A 7,231-nucleotide genomic window follows, 5' to 3' on the forward strand; every position below is an offset into this window, starting at 1 on the left:
GTCGCTTTTGTGTTTCATTTGTCTTAAGTGACATACGCATAATATCAATTCATCTGACGTAAAATTTGTGTGAAGATTCAAACATTTAAGACCTTAAATAGTTATGACAGCAACAAAACGAAAAACCGCACCCAGACACTGTCTCAACACAATAAAACTTCTTAAAGCTTCTAATTATTGTCATGAGCAACAATGCACTTAAGGTAATTCCCTAATGAAAGAACACGCCATAGATTTCCGATGAAACTTGTTATGCTGCTGTTACAGGACAAGGAGATATTAAAAACGTAGTAAAAAGAGGGGGTCACAGTGCTTGTTTTCACTCCACAATGATGACAAATACGGTTATTTAGATGACTTTTGGTAATCTCCGTGCGCAACAAATAAGCTCGATTATTTTTCAATGCAGAGTGTTATATCACACAGAGTTTGACTCTCTTTGATTGTTCATTCATCTACGTCCCAGAAAAAATGTCTTCAAATACCCTGCATTTTTTTATCCTTTAAAGGAAACACAATTGCGCTGTTGGTCCCGTTATGTCTCCCTCTGTAGTATTTATTTCATTTGCTAAAAAAGTAGCCATAGATTTCCGCTAATTTTTTTCTCAGTTATCGAGGATGTTGTTCTCATTGAAATTTATGAAATAAAAAGTGGTGGTCACCGTGCTTGTTTAAGAAAAAAGGAGCATTTATTTCGCTATCTAGCTTAGTTTGAGGGAAATCTCTTACGTTTTATACGCGTACGCGCCCATGTGCGTGCGCTAATGACGCGAAAATCGTGCGCAATGCAATACTAAGGAATCACCTTAATTTTAAGCCATGGTTTTGAGGTGATTCCTCAGAAATAAAAGTTACTGAACAATTTTTTGTGAAATTTTCTCTTAATGTTCCCTATTTCATCAGTTTACGTTATATTTTGCGGTAGCTGGAATCAAAGGTCCCGTTAAAACAATATTTAAAACAAGTCTTGATAGGTAGAAAGTCTCGGGCACATGGAACAATGTAATATATAATTTATAAGAAAAATCACACAATTCTAAACGACATTGACTCAGAATGGTCCTCGAATCGTTGTTTTCGAGGTCATAATTTGCATCCTCGAGCAACGGTTTTGTGCTCTCCTTTAGCTATATCTTAATCTTGTATATCCTTTTTCCCTCCCGAACAATTTTTTCTTTAATTTTGTAACCTAAAGAGGATAATTTGTACACCACAATTGTGCAATAAAAAATATAGGTCACCATGCTCGTTTAAGAGAAAACGAGGATTTATTACGCTGTCGAGCTTAGCTTGTGGGAAATCTCTTACTATACGTTGTGTACGCCCAAGCGCTCATGTGCGCGCGCTAATGACGCAGTAGGGATGCGCAATGCACTACTGAGGAATCACCTATTCATTCACACTGGTTCTAATTGGGTATCCTGTCCAAAACTCAGAAGGAGGGGGAAAGAAAGTACGAGGCCCCGTCTGCACTACACCGGAGGAATTTGAAAACGCAGTTATATTGCTACAGTTAGGCCTACCATCCACACTAATCCGTCACGAAACCGAGCTTTTCGAAAACGCTCTCCAAACGCCGGCTTCGCGTTTTAGTGGGGAAGGAAAAAATCTGAAAAATGAGCTTTTTGAAAACCATGACATCACGATAATCATGTGATCTCCCTGGCCGAGTTTTCCTCAAACACAAATCTAAAATGACCGGTGATTGTTGCGTTTTCAAATTCCTCCGGCGTAGTGTGGCCTGAAAACGTTCGATCCGTTTTCAGAGTGAAAGCTCCGTTTTCAATTTCCTCCGGCGTGATGTGGACAGACCCTGAGGGGAAAATGGCAACGCCGGGCAATGCGCCCTCGTGGAGGGCCTTTTTTTCATATTGTGTATAGTTTCACGTCATACTAGAAGGACTAAAACAGAATGAGCGCAAATGGATTGGGTTCGAGAGTGCTTCGTCTATTTTAGATCTGCGCATGGTCAGTAGCAACATCTTAACTTGCTAACGTTCCTTGAGTAGTGGACCATCTGAAGGTGACCGACGCTCATAAAAACAAAAAACAATTCCGTGTGGTCTGAGACCGTGTCATGCCAGGTGTGCATTTCTCCAACGTTCTTTACTTCAAGTTAGGATTTGGTCATTTAGTTTTCACCAAAAAGGGCCAGGCTACCTATATAGCTGAGATTTTAAAATCCCGAAAAAAATTTTTTTTTTGAGATTTTGAAGGTTTTCAGGGTCGGAAAATTTCCGGCGTTTTGAAAAATGCGAGAGAAACGTTTCGGGAGCTTTTCGGGTAACTCTTCGTGCCCGAGCAGTTTTCGGATTTTTTGAAACACGCGCGCCTGGCCGATCTAGCCGCCATAATTATAATAATAATAACTGAAAATAGCAAAAGGCTCGCTACACTTGTTTCAGTTAGAAAACTATGCATCTTTTATTTTTAAGCGAAGCACGAGTAACGCTGTCGCACCGTCTCGTTACTAATTCTTTCTTTTTTTAAAGAAAATTCTGAAAGGTTTTTGCCTCGAAATGCCATTTCGGTGTTGCTGAACGAGAACCAGTCCTGCTACCCAGCTTTTCATAGGCCTCTTCATCGTCAGATTAAGTTGCAAGATATGTCGTAAACTGCCGTTTATAATCCCCCCCCCCCGGTTAACCTCCCCTCGGATAAAAGCCCTTCTCTAGCTTTTCTTGTTTTGAATTCGTTTTATTGTGGTGTTTCAAACTTAATTGCCAGTAAATGAAAAACCTCTTTCGATCAAAATGTGCAGCTATAGCTCGTTTCGAGACTGTTTTTTTATTCTGTTTATAAGCCCCTCCGTTTATAAGTCCATCTAAAAGCCCTTACGAAGTTGTATAAGCCCAGGGCTTATAAGCGGTAGTTCAAACCTGGTTTTCACTAGCGACGCAAGCACAAACGCAAACAATAGGGATGATCCAAGTGAAAACGAAATTCGACGCAAACACAAGCACAAGCAAAATCATCCGAACATTCCGAACTGTTTACTTGGGCGCGAGGTAATCTGGATCCAGTGTTTTCATTGGCCAAGCACAACCACGTGTGGTAAATATCCTTGCGCTTGTGTTATGCCTGAGCGGTATTTCGTTTTCACTTGTTGCAGCGTAAACGCAAGCATAAGCGCAAGTACAAGAAAAAGGAAAAAAATTGATTCTTGTCCTTCAGGTGTACTTGCGGTTGTGCTTATGCCTGCGTTAAGGCCGTTTTCCCGGTGAAATAAGAATTATTGTGTTTGCGCTTCTGCTTGCGTTCGTGCTTGCGTCGCTAGTGAAAACCAGGCGTTTACCCGTACCTCCATATCGAAGGTTATATTATGACAAAGATAAAAAATAGTCGCAGATTACCTATCCAGTTTAAAGCCCTTTTTACTGATAACTTTTCTTATTTGCATTACAGCGCAATCCAATACGGATGTGAGGAAATTTCTAGCAGAAACAACAAAATTGCCCGAAATTGCCTCGCATGCATGTTAGGTTACATTGTAATGTAAATACGAAAAGTTTACCAAGAACAGGGCTATTTTAAAAGATTTCTCAGGAATCTCGCCGTGCAACTCTCACGTGCAAATCTTGAGGTGTGAGTTTTTTCTCTCGATAGGGAACTTATTTGCATTTTATTCTTTCATTCCTCGTGGTCAGGAAGGTTTGACCTCTTAACTGAAGAGAAAGTTTTAACAAATGGTGGACATAGTCGTGAAAGCCGTCAACATGAAGGGAATTGTGGAGTATGTATCACTAACCGGTTTATCTCGTTTTGGAGGCTGAAGTGAGAGCTGAAGTAAGAGGCTGAAGTAAGAGCAGTTGTGAGTTTTGTATGTGTTTGCGTTACAAACTTTCAAGCAGTTCTCAACAAGATGTTACCAATGTTTTAGAATTTTTGAGTTGAAAATAGGTCCTCTTGCGCGCGGAGAACCAGCACTGAAGAAAATTGTTGCAATGACGACATTTACTCATCCTACCTTTACTATTCTCTTTTTTAGGTGCAATACCATTTAACAAACACTTCGATAAAGCATAGCTGGAGCGACCACCTTGATAAGTCGTGACAGGAACTAACCATCCGTAGAGGTTCAATACGCGAAGGTATGTTTTTACGATCTTATAATAAAAAAAGTTCCACAATGTGTATATGTGACTACTGTTATCTTACGGAATGTGGTAAGAAGTTGATCACTTTTAACATCTGAAAAACTAGATAAATGCATGATATTCAGGCTATCGACATATCAATTCATTTATTTCCTAGTCGATATTGTATAACATATTGTTCGATCGTAAATACCGAGGTCAAGATAAACTTACCAGATAGCACGTGTGCTTGCTTATTCCGAAATTGTTCTTATCGATTTCAGGTCAGCACTGTTTAAAATCTTTATTAGGACATGGAAAGAGGAAAACATCAGCACAGAAAAGCACGTAGGTAAGCTGCAAAAAAATAATAATAATAAATAAATAATAATAACTGAATAATAATAATAATAATAATAATAATAATAATAATAATAAAAACTTACGAAATAAATATCAAGAAAAATAGGTTCAAAATGTGTACATGAGGCTAGTGCTACCGTGCCGATACAACGAACTATTACAACAGATGGGAATTTTTGATCCGTAAACGAAACGTTGTACCTGTATATCCGGGCACAAGATAGAACTGTCGCTGAGGGAAAAACCAAAATGCTATAGATGCTGTTCTCACAGGATATTATACGTGCTATCTGATTAAAACCGATTGAACTTTTCAAAAACAGCGAAGTAATTTTGCATGGATAGAATTCCCCAATTCTGACCCTTCCATTTTAATTTCAGATGGAGCACCCTTAAACGACATTTTGAAAGCACATCGCAAGAGGAGAAAGTAAAAAGTTGAGTGGAGGTAAGCTTTTGTAAATCTGGTTAAATTTAATGATTGCTAAGAAATATTGGTCCGTAATGTGCACATGCGCTTACAGCTACCACAGCAATGCAAGAAGAAAATAAGATGTTGATCTCTTTGGGAATAAATATGCCAAAAACTTAAAGCGAATCATGTTGACCTCCCTGGGCATTAGAAAATTAATGCCTCGGAGAAAGAAAAACTCCTGCGCTGATTTTAAACCGACTTCTGCTAGTTTACAATGATCGTTGATTGCAAATTGACCAAACTTTGTGAAATTTCCTAAAATTTATCGAGAAAGATTTAACCGTGACAATTTTGAATGCGTGACGTAACTTTTCCGTTACAACCATGGTTTGAAGGGCTCCTCAACACAAAATTTTATCCAGTATCTCTACAGATTTGGCGATCTTGTTTAAATTATAAATTACCGAAGTGATAAAAAATTTCTGGCTTTTATACTTTAATTCGACAAATTGAGTCCTTCCTAAAACCAAAATTTAAATCTTTGCAGCCGGTGATTTTAAACAATTTTGAAATCTGCTTGTGAACGAGGAGCTTGACTTTAAGAAAAAAACGAATGTTATTCATAAATAACACCAGCCTGCTTTGACAAGTGGACTTCAATTTGCTTTTGTCCAAAGTCTTGCAGTTTTGTGCGATTCACTCTAATTGTAATGTTCTCGTTCAAATTGTGTACGTCCACATCCTTAAAACAGGAATAATTTCCTACAAAAAAATCGCCAAAACTGCGACGTAATTTAGGTGTCGTAGAGCCAGTCTCGTTGTTCCATTCTCGACGAATTCTCGTGGATTTTTTGAACGAACAAAATGCAGGGAATCACCTTTTTCTAACAAAGCAGTGGCGCTCGAGCGTCAAAATTTCCAACTTGAATGTCTTGAAACAAGAATCTCATTTGATTTGTTTTATTTACCAAATTAGTCAAATAAACAATTGTACCAATCGTCCATGCATATGAATATTCCCCTTACATGAAATTTTGTTCACTGCTTTCAAACTACCATTTAGGTAAATAATTTTGTTCCTACCCCACACTTTGTAACGGTCAAGCAAAAGTTTAATTAGAAAGGTTTTTATCCAACTTTTTCGTGACTCTTACCACAATTGTTCGTGCAAGGCATTTACCACGAGGCTAGGTCCTAATCATTTCAATGGTATGATCAGAATGCAAACAAAATAATTACGTCCAATGGGTATCGCCACCGGCTGACGTTTTCGTTCAATGTTTTTCCTATATCAAAAGGAATGTTTAATTTTTGGCAAAGCTAATAAATAAATCAAAAGTTTTGGAGTTTTTTCAAGGCATTTCGCCGATGAGCCGACAAGCCGTGCAAATACGATGGGATCATTCCTTGATTTTCTTTCAGATGTTAATTTGGATCGTGTTTATTCATGCACTTGTGAAAAACGCAAAAAATGTGCAATTGGTTTCGAGACGACTGTAATAACAGGGTATATTTGATTTTAGCGAAATTTATTAGTTCTTAATTCGCGAACACCACTGCTATTTATGCTAGTATTTATTTTGAAGCCAAGGGTTATTTGTGAACCTCTCTCGAGATGATTTTACGCTAATGGACCTGTGGTTTGCATTTGATTTATCGGTTCTCTAGGTGTTTTGAAGTATGTTTGACTAACTTTATCACCATCCACCCATCATCTCCCACTTGTTCCTATGCAAATTTTCCATTTCAAAACGTGCGATGTTCTCTTGAGAATTGCATCTTTTTCTGGTAAACAAATTCAAACACACGTGTTAAAATTTGAAAACAAAACGATTACATTGATTCGAGACAAGTTGAAATAGCAAAGGAAATGTTTCTCGCAGAAAAGATCTTCATCTCGACGAACCATGTCATTTGTATCCATGTCTGTCATTTATCTTTTAATTTATGTGCGTCAATTTGGTGAACCCTTGGATTGATCAATATCTATTTTCTTCTTGAAATAACAAGACAATTTCGAGTAAAACAGTTGGGAGAAGAAAGGAAAAACTACCTTGCATGAAAATAGATGTACCAGAAAACTTTCATGAAAGATCATTTGAACTATTTAAACGCGTGTAGTAGTAGCCTTGGAAAATCTTTGAAGTTTTCCATATTTTAACCCGTACATTTTTGTTCCCTCTTAGTGTCTTCACTGAAAGCCTACTGAACGAAGTGGATCACAATTCAGGAGACATGCAGCCTCAGAGGACAATTTAAGAGTTCTTAAAGAAGTCAGGAATATAACACAAAATAGTTAGAGGTTAATTTAACTTTTTAACAGTTTTTTTTTTTTCGACCATCAGAAAAAATCTTTCAAATGTTACATCAAGAAATA

Source organism: Orbicella faveolata, unplaced genomic scaffold, assembly GCF_042242905.1.
Source record: "Orbicella faveolata isolate gen_17 unplaced genomic scaffold, um_ofav_v1 contig_1, whole genome shotgun sequence".
NCBI classification, from domain to species: Eukaryota; Metazoa; Cnidaria; class Anthozoa; order Scleractinia; family Merulinidae; genus Orbicella; species Orbicella faveolata.